Consider the following 19,704-nt stretch of genomic DNA (forward strand, 5'->3'; position numbering starts at 1 on the left):
CTCCTGCTGCCAGGCGGGGCTGGGCTGGGTGCTCCCTGCTCAGGGACATTGTACCCAGGGCACTGGATTCTGGTGGCCATCCACAGCCTTTCCTGTGCCTGCTTTGCTCCACACAAGCTCCATGCCAGACCCAGCCAGGCTCAGTTCTGCTAGCAGAGTCCTGCTGCTGCGCCAGCTGTGCCAGCCTGGGGGCACATGCAAGAGCCCTCTGTGCCTGACTGGAGTGACCGTGGCATTTGCTTTTCTTCCAGGTGCGATGGACATCATGGAGAGAGATGCCACCTTTTTGTACATACGTTTTACACTTTGATGTTGACTTTAGGATATAGGTTTTAGGGCTTTTTGTCTTCTGTAAATACGTTTCACATATTTTTTGTTAGATAGGTTTTTCTGTATATATGTTCTATTGATTGTTGTTGTTACAAATATTCTTGCAATGTAAATCTATTCTGTATTTTTGCTGCTGTTCTTCTCTAATAAACAAATTTTATTTTTCACGCCCCAGTTCTCCTTGCATTTGCTTCAGCACCGGCAGCATTTTGCAAAGTTGTAGTTTCCTCTTGCTCCAGGTTCCTAGGGCTGGAGGTCCCTGGCACAGCCACCCCAGGAGTGGGGGTCCCTGTGCACAGAGGGGTCCCACTGACAGAGGTGAGCCTCTCCTTGCAGTTTCTCTGGACACACTTGGGAGCTGTAGGGGCGAAGCCCAGCGTGCCCTGGCCCATGGATCCCATGTTGGAGCAGGGCTGAGCCTGCGTGCTCCTGCAGAGCCTCAGCCATGGCTCTTCCCTGGGCAGCCCCAGGGCTAAGGAGGGAGCACTGGGCTGTGGGCAAGCCCTGCTCCTGGGCACCCTGAGGGGCTGGAGCCAGCCTGGAGGGAGCCTCAGCCCTACATGGACCAGGATTTCCTTTGGAAACCCCCTCTGTCCCCAGACTCCTCTGAGCACAACAAGAATTGATCCTCCTAGTTCAAGGTGTGACCTTCATTGGCACAAATGTGTCCCTTGCATTTTCTAGCACAGCAAATGTCAGTTCTTGTAATCCCTGTTCTGCACACTCTGCTCAGGCAGCAAAACATCTGAAGCTGAGGGAACATCTGGAATTAGCATCAACCTGCAGAGAGCTCCAGGGGGAGAACCTACCCGCAAGCACCCAGAGAAATACTTGACACTGACAGTCTGGGGCAGAGCTGAAACGAAAGTATTTTAATGCCAAGAGAGAGAAATTTTTATTGCTGAATTCATTCTGCAAGAATAATAATGGGAGCTTTTAGTCTCCTCACCTGCCACACATGTGTATTGTCAAGGTTTCTTTTGGGTTATGACTGATTTTGATGAATCTGTTCAGAACTCTGATGCTGTTCCTGGCTAAGGTGCAGAGATGATATTTCAGAGCCAGATGAGCTCAGCACATCTTGTGCAACGCAGAATTTCCAGAGCCAGACATTCAGGCCATGCAAACTTATACTTTTTCATCTCTGTGCAAAGATCAGTAGTAGGACATCCCTGATGTACCACACATTTCTCAGAGCTGTCCCTTTCACCCAGCTCTCCCCAGTCACTTCACAGACTTCACTCTAAGCAGTTTCTGATAGAGCTCAGTAGCATATGAGTTTTAATCCTGGTTTTTGTTCATCTTCTCCAGAGCTGTCTCCAGACACGGTGTGTGGGCACTGTCTGACAGCAGCAGCATTAACATGTCACCTCCCCGACACTGAGGTTCATGTCACAACTTTTCATCAAAAGCAGCAAATCAATGATTCCCACTGGGTCCCACACAGCCCCGTGGGGAGTTTGTGTGGCTGCAGTACCAGCACCAGCCCTGGTGCTCAGAATTTCAGGAGGAGATACAGAAGGAATCAGCCATTCACAGGGAAAAACATATGTTTGCAGGGCCCAGATCCCCACAACTCTGGTAACCCAGACTCTTCCTTTACACTTTGGCCTCTGTGTCTTACTTTTCCTCTCACTAAAGTCCTGACAGTTTATCTCATGCTCAGGTTCCCAAGATAATTCAAAGCAGCTTTAGGAGCAGGGATATATGGGAACTGTCCCAAGGCTCAACAAAATTTCTCTCCTCAGGCCTGACAATTCCAGCTAAGGAGAGAGGAAAAGCCTGCATGAAAGAGGTGTGAAATCAAAGCAGTAATCAAATTGAGGTATAATGAGAGCAGCTGAACAGGTTTTCAGTGTTCAGAAGAAGATCAGCAGCTCCAGGCACGGGAGGGATGTGACATTTTCCCCGCTGTAACAACTCTGTCATGCAAATTGCATCTCAAATCCTCCTCCCCAGCTCTGGGACCTGTTCAGCCACAAACGTGGTGCTGAATTTTTAAAGCAAAGTGGAAGCTGCTCAGAGAGGTGGTTTGCAAATAAAAATCACAGAGGGCAGTTTGGAAGCACCAGCTGGAGCAGAGAGAGGCAGAGCCTGGCCCTGGGGGGCAGCACAGCCACAAAACACATGCCTGAAACTCTAAGAAATTAAAGAACTTGCCACTGGTTTTCCCTCAGGAGCTACAGAAGGTGCTTTATGGAATCCCTGCCTCCTTCACACGGCATCAGCATGCAGGAGAGTGCAAGGATGAAGATTACAGCACCTGCTGCTGCTGCTTCCATCTCCTGACTCAAATCTCCCCAAAATCTGTCACGATTGGGCCTTTCCAAAGTCTCAGATTCACTTGGTCCTTGCAGGATATTGGTTCTGAGGAGCATGAAGGGAGATAAAGGCACTTGCAGACACCAGAGATGCAGTTGGTGCCTGAGGTGCATTTCACTGCCCAGGTTAGTGCCTCTAAAACCATCAAAAGCAGCCCCTTTGACAGCACCAAGCCAAGAGCAGAACACCAGGGCCTGCACTCTTGCTTCGGCAAGAGCCCCTTGTGTGAGGACACGAGGCTTGACTCTATTTTCATCAAAAGGCTGATTTATTATGTTATATATTATACTAAAATACTACATTACAACTATACGAAAAGAACAGAGAGAAGAAGATCAGAAGGCTACAAAGACAAGAATAGAATAGGAATGAATAACAAAAATCCTGTGACTGCTCACAGCCTTGGCACAGGTGGCTGTGATTGGTCACTGATTGAAAACAATCCACGTGGACCAATGGAAGATGCACCAGTGGCATTCCACAGCAGCAGATAGTTATTGTTTACATTTCTTTCCTGAGGCCCTCAGCTCCTCAGGACAGGAAAAATCCCAGCAGAGGCTTTTTCCCTAAAATATCATGGCTACATCTCACCCTTTAAAATTTATTAAATTAAATAGAAAAAGAAATGTTTGCAATCTCTTCTACTGGGCCCTTGCAGAAGAGAGAACAAACACCTCTTGAGGTTCATCTGTTGCCAATCAAAATCTCAATCAACTGCTGATGTGGAATGGTCAGGGAAATTCTTCACCTGTAGAACATTCAGGGAAATTCTTCACTTATCAAACATCACATTCTATCATATCACTGAAACAATCCTAAAATATAAGAAAATGCAAAAACTCATGCAAACAAAGTTCATTGTTTCAAGTCCAAACAGCTGAATTTCAGGACAGAGTCCATGGACTGAAGATGTTCTTCTTTGACATCTCTGGAAGTCCCCTTTGGTCCTGAAACAGGCTTGCAGAATCCTGAAACAAAGAACTGCTAAAGAGAATCAATCAACAAGAATCATCAAAAATCCACTGATAGTCATCAAACAATTCAGAGAGAAAATTCTGGAATGCCCTGGCCACAGCCCTTCATTGAACCACTTGGGCTGAGGCTAATTTTTGGCTTTTCAATGCTTTTGAGCTGCTAGCTCTTTCCACTTTTTTTTTTTTCTGGTTTTTTTTTTTTTTTTTTCAAAAGAAGAAGAACAGCAGCAGCAGAGGGTCTCTAGGACCTTTTGGTGGCCCTGGTCCTGGTGGGCAGACCAGAGAACCCAGACCTGGCTCACAGAATGGTGGCCCAGGTCCCTGTGGGGAAAGCAAAGTCCCCAAACTGAGCACTGGGCGGGGCAGTGGCCCCGGCCCAGGGAAATGAGCCAAATGGCCCAGAACCAGCCTGTGAGGCGGGCTCTGCGTGCTCAGAACCTGGCAGGACCATGCTGCCAGTGTCTTGAGAGCAGAAATGACCCAATGCTTCCTCCCCCCAGCAGCACCGGTGCACACCGGCAGCTCGGGAAGAGAAGCTTTCTCAGGTATTGTCATCCCAGATGTGAGGGTTTCTTGTCCCCAGAGCAAGCGAGCAATGCTTGCTTTGCTCTGTGTCTCTTGCTCCTGCAAGGCAAATGCCACTGCTCCTGCATTCTGCCCCTCGGCACCACACCCATCCCCACTGGGCTGGGAACCAGAGGCAGATACCACAGGAGCCAACTCCCCCACGCCGCTGGGGCGCTCGGGGGAAGGCAGGCACCCCAACCCCTAGGGAGAAGCCCCCGACCACACGCAAAATGGCCCAGAAACCACACTGATTTTGAACACAGCCAGCCGAACTGCTCCTGCGGTGAGCTGGCGGGCCGTGCCCTCTCCACGGAGGGACAGACTGTTCACAGGGTCTGATGCGAAGGTCGGAGCTCTGGAAGGCAGCGGGACAAGTGGGGTGGGTGGTGCGGGCAGCACAGGCGCTGGTGTCAGCTTTTGAGACGGTCCCGTGGGCTCAGCACCATTCTTGGCATGCTCTTTCACTGCAATTGGGTTGGCAGGGAGCAGCAGGCTCGGCACGGGCGGCGGGGCCGGCTCCCCATCTCCCCCAAGAGAAAGAGCGGGGGGGAAAGGCAGCTCTGCCTGCTCATGCTCCAAGGGAGCGGAGAAAAACTTTTGCTCAGCCGTGGGCAATGCGGGGGGGCTGCGAACCCACGGTTTGTCTTCTTTGAGAGGCTCCTCTCGTGGCGAACCTGGTGGAAACGGAGCGCGACCGCGCCACCGAGCCACGATGTCCCCTGCAGCCTCCCTTTTTTCCAAAATACAGAATAAGAGCCATAGGTGCACTCCATACATTGTTGGGAGTGTAACACCCTGGTCCTTTGTCCACTCAAAAGCAGCGTCCATGAACTCCCAAAGATCTAAATCAAGGGAGTATACGACATTTGTAAAAAATCTATGAAATTTTGCCCATCTGAAAAACTCATAACACAGTCTCCCCCACACACTATTAACTCCGTTCTCGTGTCCCCATCTGTGCCAGAGTTTAATAACTTTCTTCTCTGACGCAGTAAACAGAACCTGAGCTCCCGAAGGTACATTTTCCCAACTTTCCTCCCACCTTCTGCGAATGGCAGGATCTTCAGGAAGGGAAAAAATAACAGTACCTTTAGACAGTGTCCTTGTGGATCCAGCTGTGCAGCTCTGCTGCTCTGCGGTCTCTGGACACAATCTCCAGGAAAGTCCAACAGGTTCTCCTGTTTGCCTTGGCTGTGAACTCTGCCCATCTTCAGGGTCTCATTTCTTCAGCTCCAGGCTGGACTCTGTGGTCACTCCTGGGGTTGCCATCAATTTCACATGTCCAGGGGTCACCAATTGTTGTTTAGGCTGCCCTTTGTGTGAGGACACAAGGTTTGACTCCATTTTCATCAGAAGGCTGATTTATTATGTTATATATTATATTAAAATACTACATTAAAACTATACTAAAAAGAACAGAGAGAAGAAGATCAGAAGGCTACAAAGACAAGAATAGAATAGGAATGAATAACAAAAATCCTGTGACTGCTCACAGCCTTGGCACAGGTGGCTGTGATTGGTCACTGATTGAAAACAATCCACATGGACCAATGGAAGATGCACCTGTGGCCTTCCACAGCAGCAGATAGTTATTGTTTACATTTCTTTCCTGAGGCTCTCAGCTCCTCAGGACAGGAAAAATCCCAGCAGAGGCTTTTTCACTAAAATATCATGGCTACATGTTCCCACCATGGATCACAGGAAATGTGGGCCACCAGGGCTGTGCCCAGCATGGGTCCTGCAGTGGGGGATGGAGCTGGAGCAGCGCACGAAGCTCTTCCCGCACTCGGGGCACTCGCAGGGCTTCCCTCACCGGTGCCTCCGTTGATGTTGGGTCAATGTAGAGCTCCTGGAGAAGCTCTTCCCACACTGGGGACACTCATAGGGCCTCTCCCCAGTGTGGATGCGCCGGTGAGTGACGAGGGTGGAGTTGTGCCTGAATCCCTTCCCGCAGTCGGGGCAGCAGAAGGCCCTCTACTCTGTGTGAATCCGATAGTGCCAGAAAAGATGGGAGCGGATCGGAAACCCCTTCCCACACTCGGAACACTCGTAGGGCCTCTCCCCAGAGTGGATATTTTGGTGGTAGATCAGGTTGGTGCGAAGTCTGAAGCTCTTCCCGCATTCCCCACACTCGTAGGGCCGTTCCCCACTGTGGATCACCTGGTGCCTGATCAGGCTGGAGCTCCACCTGAAGCTCTTCCCACACTCCAAGCACTTGTGGGGCTTCTCCCCATCAGGAACCTCCTCATGGACCACCAGCTCTGAGCTCTGGCTCCATCTCCGGCCGCCTTCCCGGCCCAGGGTGGGTCTTTCCTCCTCAGATCCCCATGATCTGCATTTGCAGCCCCTCCTCGTGTGGCATCTCTGGGGCTTTTCCTCCCCGTTGGGTTCCTGTGCCGTGGAGCCGCTCAAAACGGCCTCTGCCACGAGGTTCTGCTGTGCTGAGCTGGGAGATGGAGCAGGAGAGAGGGGGAAAGGGGCACTGACTTCCTCCTCACCTGCCTCATTGTCTCAGGGCATCTTGCTCTTCCTCACAGCCTCCCAGGGGTTGGCAATGAGAAATCATGGTTTGAGGAAAATAAGGGATGAGCACGTTGAATTTGAAGGTCCGTCTGCCCGAGCCCACCTCGAGAAGTCACCGGCCATCTGGGCTCCAGAAAAACCTCCCAAACACCAAGGTTCAGCCCTAAAAATCCTACCAAGAGCTCCCTGTCCCTTGTCCCTCCCCTCTGCTTATCGGAGTTCCCCCTGTCACAGCTTCTGGGGTCACGCTTGCATTGGGGGTCCCCCTTCTCCTCGGTGCCCACCCTCTCCAGGCTGCTGGCAGTCCCAGCAATCCCAAAAGCTGCCACCTCTTCGCTCTGCCCATTCAAGGGTGCCGGGGCTTTTTGGGCTCCCTTTTGGGCTCCCTTCTCCCCTCATTCTCTGTTCTGGGCTGCTTTGGAGCCCTTCCAGCTGCAAACATCCCCCCCAAAAAACCCCAAAGCCAGGCACCCCCGGGATATTCGGGCCGTGCTCCCCCTCCCCGGGCACCTGCGGGATGGGGGGCGATGCTCCCGGGGCTGTGGCGGCTTCAGGGACCACCAGGGCCACGAGATTCTCTCTCTCCTGTTCTGCTGCTGCTCGGCCTCTTCCTCCCTCCCTCCTCCTCCTCCTCCTCCTTTCCCGTTCCTGAAGGTTCTCCTGAAGGCTGAACCATGAGGGGAAAAGGGGCAAGGAAAGGGCAGGAACCGTGAGGGGAAAGGGGGCAAGGAAAGGACGGAACTGTGAGGGGAAAGGGGGCAAGGAAAGGACGGAACTGTGAGGGGAAAGGGGGCAAGGAAAGGGCGGAACCGTGAGGGGAAAGGGGCGGGCTCAGGCCAAGGGCGGCAACTGTGAGGGGACACTCTGGGAGGCGGCACTCTGCAAACAGAACTGCAAGGGACTGAGCATGGACGGGAAGAAAGCAGTAAGTCTGAAAGTTTTATTTGCTATCAAATACATCTCACACCCCCAGCCCCACGCAATCCCCGTACCTCCGCACTAAACTGGGATCCCACTTCTCCCAGTGTCATTCTAACCCCATGTCAGCCTGGTGGCTTTGGAGTCGAGTGACTTTGTTGTGGGATTGAGTTTTTTGAGGTGGGAAGAAGCAAATCCCTGGTGTTATTGAGCTTTCATTCAACAATTGAGTTGTTTTCAGTGGGGCTGAGTTATTCTGAAGTAACAGACCCATCCCACTTGGCTTTTGGACTGCAAAGATTGAGAAGAGAAAAAAAACATTAAGGCCAAACCAAAAGGAGGAGCAGCCAGATGTGTTCCCACCATGGATCACAGGAAATGTGGGTCACCAGGGCTGTGCCCAGCGTGGGTCCTGCAGTGGGGGATGGAGCTGGAGCAGTGCACGAAGCTCTTCCCGCACTCGGGGCACTCGCAGGGCTTCCCTCACCGGTGCCTCCGTTGGTGTCGGGTCAAGTGAGAGCTGCAGGAGAAGCTCTTCCCACACTGGGGACACTCGTAGGGCCTCTCCCCAGTGTGGATGCGCCATTGCCTGACAAGGTGGGAGTTGTGCCTGAATCCCTTCCCGCAGTCGGGGCAGCAGAAGGGCCTCTCCTCTGTGTGACTCTGATAGTGCCGGAAAAGATGGGAGCGGATCGGAAACCCCTTCCCACACTCGGAACACTCGTAGGGCCTCTCCCCAGAGTGGATCTTTTGGTGGACAATCAGGCTGGAATGCTGGCTGAAGCTTTTCCCACACTCCCCACACTCATAGGGCTGTTCCCCAGTGTGGGTCCTCTGGTGGCTGATCAGGTGGGAGCTCTGCCTGAAGCTTTTCCCACATTCCTCACACTCGTGGGGCCTCTCCCCAGTGTGGATGAGCCGGTGCCTGATGAGGGTGGAGTTGCGCCTGAAGCCCTGCCCGCAGTCAGGGCAGCGGAAGGGCCTCTCCTCTGTGTGCGTGCGCTGGTGCAGGAGGAGATCAGAGCTGGTCTGAAACCTCTTCCTGCACTGATCACAGTCGTAGTGCCTCTCCTCAGTGTGGCTCCTCCGGTGCACGATCAGGCTGGTGCTCCACCTGAAGTTCTTCCCACACTCCTCGCACTTGTGGGGCTTCTCCCCATCAGGAACCTCCTCATGGACCACCAGCTCCGAGCTCTGGCTCCATCTCCGGCCGCCTTCCCGGCCCAGGCTGGCTCTTTCCTCCTCAGATCCCCGCCATCTGCGTTTGCAGCTCCTCCTCGTGCAGCATCTCCGGGGCTTTTCCTCCCCGTTGGGTTCCTGCGCCATGGAGCCGCTCAAAACGGCCTCTGCCACGAGGTTCTGCCGTGGGGATTTGTCCTCCCTGCTCTCCATCCTCAGCTCCTGCTCTGGGGGAGGAAGGACAAGGACAGGATGGCATTTGCCTCCGGGCCACAGGCAAGGGCAAGGAGATGCCCCCAGGCTGTCCTGCAGCCGGGGCGGTGCTGGGCTGGGAGATGGAGCAGGAGAGAGGGGGAAAGGGGCACTGACTTCCTCGTCCCCTGCCTCAGTGTCCAGGGACATATTCCTCTCTCTCACTGCCTCACAAGAAGTTACAATGGGAAATCCTGGTTTGGGGAAAACAAGGGATGAGCACATTGACTTTGAAAGTCTTTCCACCCAAGTCCCTCTCTACAAGTTACCGGGCATCTGGGCTCCAGAAAAACCTCCCAAACACCAAGATTCAGCCTTGAAAAAGCCTCCCAGGAATTCCCCGGCCCTGCTCCCTCCTCTCTGCTCTTTGGGAGTTCCCCCAGTCCCAGCTGCTGGGGTCAAGCTTGCATTGGGGGTCCCCCTTCTCCTCGGTGCCCACCCTCCCCAGCCTGCTGGCAGTCCCAGCAATCCCAAAAGCTGCTCCCTCTTCACTCTGCACATTCAGGGGTGCCGGGGCTTTTTGGGCTCCCTTTTGGGCTCTCTTCTCCCCTCATTCTCTGCTCTGGGCTGCAGGGGCTCCAAGGAGTCCCCCCTGCCCCTCTCCAGCCTCTGCAGGCTCCCGCCAATGGCGGCGCTCCCCCCTCTCTGGGCTCCCCACTTTGGGCTCCTGGGGGACACAGGGCTCTGCTCCTCCAGGCTGACTCTGCCGCCAGCCGCCACCCCCCGATGTCCCCCCAAGGGGCTTTTTCTGCCCTGCCTTGGAGTTCTTCATTCTCCAAACATCCCCCCAAAAAATCCCAACCCAGGCACTCCCCAGAATATTTGGGCTGAGCTCCACCTCCCTGGACACCTCCAGACTTCCTATGTGCCTGACCCTGGGACGACCTGGAACACCTTGGACCCCCATTCCAGCCTTTCCCTGCCCCCAGCCCCACCCTTCTGCAAAACCAGACACGCCCTGAACTCCCCCTTCCTGAACATCCTGGGTGTCCCTATGCCATGTCCCACCTTTTTTGGGAAACCCTGGACTCCCCTTTCCTGGGCTCCAGGCCCCCTGGAACTCCCTTCTGCCTCTTCATGTCCCTGCCCCCCATTTCTGTGACCCTGAGCCCCTCCTGCAACCCATTCCTGAGAACTGAGACCCCCTTTTACCTCATTGCCCAGAACTGAGACCCCCCTGCACCCCCTTATCTGGCACCAACTCAACTTTCCCCGGCCCCCGCCTCTCCCAGCACCCAGCCCCACCCTTCTCCCTGACCTGGGATCCCTGGGCCCCCATTCCTGCATTTTCCAGCCCCCAGACCCTCCTTTTTTCACTCCCAGGACATCCCGGTACCCCCTTTCCTGGGCACAGGATTCCCTGCACACCCCATCCCAGCTCTCCCAGTCCCTGCACCCCCTTTCCTTGACTCTGAGCCCCTGAACCTCCTTCCCAGCTCGGCCAGCCCTTCAAGTCCCCCTTTCCTTGGCCTCTTGACCCCCCTGGATCCCCAGTCTCTCACGTTCAGCCCCCCAGCTGCCCCGATCTCGCTGTCCCCCCAGTTCTGCACTCCCTGCAGTACCTGGCAGTGGCGCTGTCGCAGCCCGGCCCTGTCGCCGCGTCCTCTCAGTGCCCGTTCGGGCCCTGCCCGACCAGCCCGACACGGTCGACTGCGGGGGACACTCCCCTGTGCCCGGGCTACAGGAGAGCGGCCGGGGCTGCCAGCCCTAAACCACAGGAGCAGCTGGCAGACGCTGCTGCAGGAAGAAAGGGCCCACTCTGGGCAGGGTAAAGCCAAGGTTTATTTCAGGGCTCAGGGCAGCTCTGACCCTCAGGGCAACCTGCTGCACACAGCACACACTCAGCCCCTGCACCAGCTTGGAAAGGGGGGTGCAAACAAGGCAAAGATACATCCAACAACCAATGGGGGAAACGGGGGGTGTGCAAACCGGGCAGATGGACATGAAGGATCACAAATGAGGAAGCACCTTAAGGGAGGGCCCTGACCTCTGCCCAATCACTCCACGCCCCTGTGGGAAGATTCTGGAAAGAGGGGAAGGGATGCCGAGGGATTGACAGGGGCCCAGGGAGGATTGACATGGGGGAGGAGGGAAGTCACTTGGGGCAAAGCATTTTCAGGAAAGAAGCGGGGCTACATCAGGGAACCATTGCAAACTGAGAACAAGGAGAATAAAACACAATACAACACGGCCCGGGGTCCCCCAGTCCTTGATTGTGGGGGACATGGACGGGACCCCTGCGAGCGCTGGGGCAGCGACCGGGAGCGGATGGAGCCGCAGAGAGCGGGGATGGTGGGGGGAGCTGAGCTGGGATATTGGGATAGCCAGGGCTGGGATATTGGGACAGGCAGGGCTGGGATATTGGGATAGCCACACCTGGGATATTGGGATAGCCAGAGCTGGGATATTGGGATAGCCAGAACTGGGATATTGAGATAGCCAGGGTTGGGATATTGGGATAGCCAGGGCTGGGATATTGGGACAGGCAGGGCTGGGATATTGGGATAGCCACACCTGGGATATTAGGATAGCCAGAGCTGGGATATTGGGATAGCCAGAACTGGGATATTGGGATAGCCAGTGCTGGGACATTGGGATAGCCAGAACTGAGATATTGGGATAGGCAGGGCTGGGATATTGGGATAGCCAGGGCTGGGATATTGGGATAGCCAGGTTTGGGTTATTGGGATTGCCAGTGTTGGGGTATTGGGATAGGCAGGGCTGGGATATTGGGATAGCCAGTGCTGGGACATTGGGATAGCCAGAACTGAGATATTGGGATAGGCAGGGCTGGGATATTGGGATAGCCAGTGCTGGGATATTGGGATAGCCAGCCCCGGCTCAAGGACAGGAACGGGCCCGTGGCCGACAGTGCCCTGGAGACGGGGTCGGTACAATCAGAGCAGGGGGGACTGGGGGGAGCCGGGGGCTGGGCTGGGATCTGTGGGAATGGAGGACTCTGAGGGGCTGGGATGGGATCGCTACAAGGGGTGGGATTTCATCTCCTTCCAGCTGGGACCCAGGAGCTTTGCAGTGTCCGATGGTGCCACCTGGATCACCTGGAGGTGCTGGGAATGCAAAGGGATCATGGTGGAGCAGATGAAGCATTATCTGGGACACAGCTGTGTGGAAGAGCTCCCAAAATCCATCAGACATGGTCGGGAGGCTCTGGAGCACAAAGGTGGGTGTGCGAAGAGGAGGGGAGTTCCTGTGGGAATGTGGGATTCAGGAATGAGGGCCTTGGGAATGCAGAAATTGCCATGGAATTTCCATGGCCGGATCTCTCTCATCCCAGCCAGGTGAGAATTCCATGGATGGATCTCCCCCTAACCCATTGCCCTGGGAATTCCATGGGGAAATTATTTGAATGGATGACCAATGCAATGCCAGCAGTGCAATTGGGAAATACAAAGCTGTGTTTTGTGTCAGGTTCCTAGAGGCAACGTGTGTATTTGTGATTGTGTGGAAACTGACCATGGGACAGTTATGAAGACAAATTCTAATAAATAACTGAGGAGGTAAAGCATGGAAGAAGGCCTTTGAACCTATCCTTTGTTCGCAATTACCCTTTGTAAGTCTTCAGTTGATTTAGGATCATTTGAATTAAAGCTTTAAGGATGTTTCTCTTTGACAGGAACTTTCTGCTTGTAGCTAAGCCTTAAAGAGTTTTGCAATAATAACCTTTTGAAGTATAATTTTAGAATATTGCTCGTAGTAAGGATCTTTGAAACCATAGCTTTAGAATATATAAAAAGGAAACGTGCTTATCTCGATACATTAAAAAAACAGTGAAAAGCAGCTTAAGAAAGGAAGATGAACATCTACTCAAGGATTGATGGTTTCGACCAAGAGAAGCTGGACATCACTGTAATGAGATTTGGAATTAAAAGGTGGACCCATCTGGAATCTGGACCTCACCAGCTGGGAGACTTCTTTCTTCTTTCGGAAGCCGGACCCCACCATCTGGGGATACTCCTTTCTGGGATACATCCTGAGAAAAACTAAATCATAATAGTGTATAGAATTGTGACGTAAAAATTGGAAACGGAAACTGCTGAGAAAGCTTATGAGTACCCCTATCAATGCCTGTAAGCCTCAACTATCGGTGTGCAGCTGGAGGGAAAACCTCCCCCCCTGTACCCAGCCTGTATTGCTCATACTTTACCATATGAATTAATAAATTGATTGCTGCTTGAATATTGGCCTAGTCAAGCTTCTCATTTGTAACACAATGAGCCCTAATCCCTGCTGGGATTGCATGGGACATGGATGCCAATGCTGTGCCCAGGCCGGCTCTGCTGTGCCCGTGGCAGCGCCAGGGGAGTGCCCTGTGCCTGCCCTGAGCCCAGCACGAGCCTTTCCTTGGCTGTTGTGTGCCCTGCCTGGGGCAGGAGGGCACTGCCGGAGCGGCTTTGGTGGCCCCGGGCACCCGGCCGGTCTGGAGCTGCTGCTGGGGCTCCGGGGGAATGTTGCAGAGCAAAGCTGAAAGCAAACAACAGTTTCTGGAGGGGATTCTGCCCCTGGGCCTGTGCTGGGAGCCCAAGGGCAACAGCCCCAAGTGCTGGAGCTCAGTGTCCCTCGGCCAGGCCGTGTTCCCTGGCTCTGCCCTGTCCGCTGTCCCTCTCCTGTCCCTGTCCCTGCCTCCTGTCCTTGTCCCTCAGCTCTCCTCTGTCCCCGTCCCCTCTCCCCTGGCTCTGTGAGGTCCGAAGTGGCAGCAGGACCTGGGGCAGCCCTGGGGGAGAACAACCCTGAGCCCCAGCTGGGCCAGTTGCCCCAGTTCCCCCAGGGGTGCCCAGGTCACTCCCAGCATGGGCCCTGTGGCTCCCAGTCACTCCCAGTATGATCCCAGTATGATCCCACTATGATCCCAGCATGGTCCCAGGTGTTACCATTCACCCCTAGGATGGTTCCAGCCTCTCCCAGTATGTTTCCAGTCACCCCCTCTTGCAGGTAAACCAGGACTCCTGAACAACTGACCGGTGTGACCAAGCAGAAGTTGTTTATTGTTTACATTACACACACTTTTCTGGATTCTACAAACTGCTAAGATCACACTTCTTGCTTCCTGCCTTTGTCTCGTTTCCTCGTTCTCTGCCTCCATTTCTCAGTCTCTGTGATTGGTCACCATGCAGGTGTTTCACAGTCCCCTGTTATCCAGTTCCTGCCATCCTGGTGTGCCGTTTCTCAGCTTCTTTGTGCTTATTTTAGCACAGTTTATATCTCAGTCACCTTGATGAATTCCACAGAGCCCTGAGACAATTCTGATAAGAACAGTTGCAGAGGGTATGGCTGGTGCACACTGAGGCCTGAGTTGTTCAAATACATTGCTACAGTTCCCCCTTCTTGCACCAGCCAGACCCTCTTTACTGTGTTCCCTACTAAGGGGGTCACCAACTTAATTATGCATGGAATAACACAAAGCAATAAAGTAATGACTACTAATACTAACAAAATTCCCTTTACAATATCTTTCAACCATCCAGTTATTGCCAACCCCTTAAAACATTCATCCAACCCTCAGTCATTCACAGTCAATCTCTTCATGTTGTCCTGTAGTTGTTTGAGTTTCCTGTGAATGGATGCAGAATGCTCAGAGAGGTTCATACAACACATTCCTTCCAACTCCTCATACCCGTGCCCATGTGCTAACAACAACAAATCTACAGCAGCTCTATTTTGCAGTGTGCCATGGCTAATACTATCTCCACCAGTGAGCATTTGATTTAGAACAGCTGAAGCTGTGTTCAGTTGTTTAGCTGCCCAGCATCCCAACTTATTCTGTGTAGTCAAAGCCTGAGCAGCCACAACACCTGGAGCAAGGAATGATGCTGAGATTCGTGCTGGAGCACCCCAAAGCTCTACATGATCATGACAATTAGATCCTAAGCCTGTGATTGCTCTTTTAGTTCTTCTGCTGTGTCCTGCTCTCCAGATAGTCTGATTCAGCATTTGTCACATGCTAGGGGCAAACATGCTTAGTTTTCCTAGGTAACAAGTTCCACCAAAGGGATTACTTGGAATTGCAGGCCAGGCTCTGTCCCCACAGATTAAAAAGACACCAAGTGGAAGCTTTCTTACAGTCTCATTTGCACCAGCACTGCCAGGATAAGTCCAATTGTGGCAATATTTGGCCTTGTTCTGATATGATGGAGAATTGGGATTAAGGATGACACTATTATTCTTGGAATGTGGGACTAGAACATTGCTCAAATTGGTTATTTTTGCTTCCAGAAAGTAGTTAAAAAACAAGCAGTAATTTCCAGGAGCTGATCCTAACAGGTCTGGTTCTTGGGGTTCTAGTCCGGTTTCATTCAGGGATTGTGTTATCATACCTGCTTGGAAGCCTTCGCCCTTTGGCTTAATTCCCAGCCTTTTGCATCTGTCCAATTTTGTACCACCTCTGCTGATGTTACACCAATGATTCTCCATGCTTGATCTATTTGCTTCCACGTATGGCTTTCCTCTAGCTCCTACCCACCTTGCAAAACCAGTAAAATCACTCACTGGGATACCAATTAGACCTGTGTGGAAGGGATCTCTGGGCATGGCCAAGGATAAACGAGAGGAATCCACCCCAGCAGCCTTGGCCCAAGTAAGCCACATATTCTGTCAGTGCCATCCTGGTGGGTTAATTTCCTCTGCACTACAGATGTACCACATACTACAGCCAATAGAAAAAAATCTCCCAAAACCCCACCTCTCTAATTTAAAGCTGTTCTTCATCTTGCTCATTGGTAAAGAACCCTTCCCCTCTGAGATCAGGGACAAAATCTGAACTAACTGTGCCTCTTGCTCTTTGAGCCCTTCCTCTGTTCCTTCTTTCCTGGTTCCTTTCTTTCCAGCTTCTCTTTGTTTGTTCCCTCTGATCAGGTCTAACTCCCCAGGTCCTAGGGATTAATATTTCCTTACCACACTCAATATCCTTGATTTTATTCTCTCTCTTTCTGCTCAAGCTTCTGGAGTTCACTACAATACCACTGAATAGCCTGCCCCAATTGCTCTTGATTTTCAAACAAGCTCAGTGCTTCTTGAGCAGCTTCAGGGGAATTTGCTGTTCTTCCTGTCACTTGGGATAACACCACCCAGGTATTGAATTCTTGGCTGTGCCAACAGCTGCACACCCCACGCCTTGCAAAGCTTCCTCCCTCAAACTCACACCACCTGTGTGCTCCACACCCACTCATTCTAATCTCACCCAAGGATAACAAAAGCATTTCCAGCTCTGAGGGCAATGGATGTTTTCAGGTGTTGCTGGTTGTAGGTTCATTAGTGGTATTAGGGATCAGAGTGTCCTTTTCTAGCCAGAGATGAACCCACTTTGCTGGTATCCATCAGGGTTCTTTGTCTGTAATGCCACAAACATAACCCCTTCCCCACATCAGTAAATCTGCAGGTCCTTCCCATAACCCTGTCCTAGGACTTTTAAAATAAATTTCTGGCCGATGCTGTACCAATTCAGAATCTTGCTGCAAACCTGAGTAATGTGTTAATGCTGGTGGTTCACTGTGATTGCCTACTAACCACAGAGGATTCATAGCATGGACGGCTTTCAGCACTCTGTCCTGTGGGCTCAGCCCATCCTGCCCCATTTTTTGTTTATCAAGCAGTCCTTTCAGGACCTGATGTGTCCTTTTGATGACAGCTGACGTGTGGAGTTCCCTGGAATGCCTGTGCTATGCTTCACTCCCCAAGGAGCTGAGAAATCCTGGGTTTGCCAGGCTGTGTATCCTGCCCCGTTGTGTGTTCTGATTTCCTGAGGCAAGCCCATAACAGCAAAGCAGCCTGGCCAGTGTGGAATGCCAAAGCCAGAGCCTTCACTTGTCACAGGAGTGGCCCAAGCCATGGCAGAAAAGGTGTCTGTGGTCACATGAATGCGTTTAAAGCCACCCAAAGAGGCGCAGATGGTCACATCAGTTTGCCACAGCTGCAGGGGCCCTGAACCACTGGGGTTGGCTCCAGGACCCAATCCAGCAATCATAGCCTGGCCCTGTGGACAGCTTGTGACAATTCCCTCAGCATCCTGCAGCCATATTCCAAATTGTTTGGGTAAAACTTTCACATTTTGATGAAAAACTCGTCAGCCCTTCTGGCTTGGCCAAATTTATTGATGCTGTGAGAAGCAGAGGCCCAGAGTGTTGCCACCAATTGGCCAGCCTTCTCCTTACCTAAGGCCAGGCCTCCCTCCAATCCAGAGTAATTCCAAATATGGGTAATGAAATAATCCTGTTTGTGAGAATTGAGACACTGGCACAGTTGCAAAAAGAGTTGCCACAACCCCTGGTGCTGGATTTCTCTGCATTTCCTTCAGCAGTGCTTGCTCCATGCGCTGGACAGCACCACTACATTAAGAGAATCAGAAACCATGTTAACGGGATCATTTGGCCACTTTTCAAACACTCTGACGACAGCACGTAGCTCAAGAATCTGTAAGGAATCTCCTGGTGCCTCAAGGATTTCACTGAGCCATTTGCCTTTGTTCTGCCAGGTAAGGCCTGCTCTGGAAGTTTTTCCACTGGCATCAGTAAAAACTGTGAGGCCTCCCACAGGTTGCTTTGACAACCAAGATAATTCCTCCTCTTGTTGATGTAAAGAGAAAAGTTTATGAGTTGGAAAATGACTGCTAATGAGACACGAAAAATTCAACAGTGGCATTGGTGAATGGAACAAGGTGTCTGAATTCTGCAATGACCATTGTAAATAGTCTTTTGTTAATAGGAGAAGAATATTTTGGGGTTCCATTCCTGCAATTTCCAGTGTCCGCTTCCGTGCCTTGATTACAGCTTTTGCTATAGCCTCCATTCTTGTGGTTAAGGATTTGTTCAGATCAAATGGTCAGAACACCTATTCCAAAATTTTCAGTGGCTGGTCAGTTTATGTAATGCTGTCTTTGCATGTCACTATAGAGACAGACAAGACACCTATTTCTTCATGCACAACAGCCCATCTTTATTCTTCACAGCTCATATTTCTATGGTTTCCTAAAGACATTCTGTTTCATTTTAATTGGTTAGTAACTTAGTGCAACTCAGTTCATTGGTTAGTAGTTGCTCATGTACATGTCAGTCAAAATCTTTCCTCTCTTGTTTCAAGAATGTTTCCATTCTTGTCTCCTGCATAGAAGATGTGGGTAGAAGTCTTTCTTCTCCCAGGTGCAAATTGCTTTCTCACAGGAACTTGTCAGGCTAGCTGTTAGCTGTACTTAGCCAAAGTAGCAGGCCCGAGCCATCACTTTACAAGGGTAACAAGGCTCTTCTTTTATAGGGCTTTACCTATATGCAACATTGACATACGATTATTTCAATCTTAAAGAATAATCATAAATTTATTTCACATTAATTTTGACCTTTGTAATATTTGTGTATGATAGATTTGACTTCAACTCTGTTTTGAATCATGCCTTCATGGAATCATAGACTCATGGAATCATGAAGGCTGGGAAAGCTCTGTGAGACCATGGAGTCCCAGCTGTGCCCGATGCTCACCTTGTCCCCAGCCCAGAGCCCTGAGTGCCACCTGCAGGCCTTCCTGGGACAGCTGCAGGGATGAGCACTGCCAAGATCCCTGGGCAGCCCCTGCCAAGGCCTGAGCAGCCTTTCCCTGGGGAAATTCCTCCTGGTGTCCACGCTGAGCCTGCCCTGGCCCAGCCTGAGGCCGTTCCCTCTGCTCCTGTGCCTGTTCCTGGGAGCACAGCCCGAACCCCGGCTGTCCCCTCCTGTCAGGGAGTTGTGCAGAGGCAGAAGGGCCCCCTGAGCCTCCTTTTCTCCAGGCTGAGCCCCTCTGCAGCTGCCTCAGCCCCTCCTGGGGCTGCAGCCAGGATGGAATCCTGGTGCTGTCCAAAGAGCAGTGTACAGACCTGCCACAGGTGCCTTTCTCAGCACATTTTAAACTTTCCTGGCTACAGAAAGGCTCTGCAGCAAGCACAGGAGTCAAGTCAGCAGGGACAGTGCCAATGTCCTTTGGCAATGCGTGCGGCCCGGCCCGGCCCAGCCCCGCGCTTGGTGCCGCGGTTGCCTGGTAACCGCGCCCGGGCCCTCAGCGTCTGTGCCGGCGCCGCGGCCTCAGTGCCAGAGCTCGGCCCTGGCTGCTCGTTCACAGCCTTGGCGCCTTCAGGCGGCTGCACTCGGCCATTGCCACGGCAGTTGTTGGCACAGCATTGGTTTCTGTCAGCCAGTGATGTCAATTGGCGGAGAATTGGTCTCTGTGAGCGACTCCTGAACTCGCAAAGCATTGGTCTTTGCAAGGGACTCCTGAACTCGCAGAACATTGGCTTCTGCCAGGGACTCCTGAACTGACAAAGCATTGGTCTTTGCGAGGGACTCTTGAATTTCTTTTGAAGGTAAAGATTGACTCAATTCTACTGTCTGTTTTTGTCCCATCTGTGCTCTGAAAGAGAATGCCAGAGGGAAATAGAGGATGGGATAATGCCAGTCTTCAGTTTGGTGGCATGTGTAAAAAGTAGTAATACATTTGTTCATTAATTAAATCAATAGCTAAATAACTATACAATTAAAAACAATACTTAAATAGCTAAGAAAACTTCTTGTGCAGATACATATGGTTGCTGGTTTACTATAGTGCCTTGGGAATTCCATTGTAAAGGTATGCCCTGTGAAAGGAAAGTAATGAGAAGCAGCTGTAA

At 52.0% G+C, this 19,704-nt stretch overlaps 2 pseudogenes; one reads left to right on the plus strand and one right to left on the minus strand.

The window, feature by feature from the left end:
* LOC135305578 (zinc finger protein 850-like) overlaps positions 1–19,704 on the plus strand; it is a 261,867-nt pseudogene that overhangs the window by 82,142 nt on the left and 160,021 nt on the right.
* LOC135306007 (zinc finger protein 883-like) overlaps positions 6,168–19,704 on the minus strand; it is a 77,054-nt pseudogene continuing 63,517 nt past the window's right edge.

This window comes from Passer domesticus, chromosome 8 (assembly GCF_036417665.1).
Source record: "Passer domesticus isolate bPasDom1 chromosome 8, bPasDom1.hap1, whole genome shotgun sequence".
NCBI classification, from domain to species: domain Eukaryota; kingdom Metazoa; phylum Chordata; class Aves; order Passeriformes; family Passeridae; genus Passer; species Passer domesticus.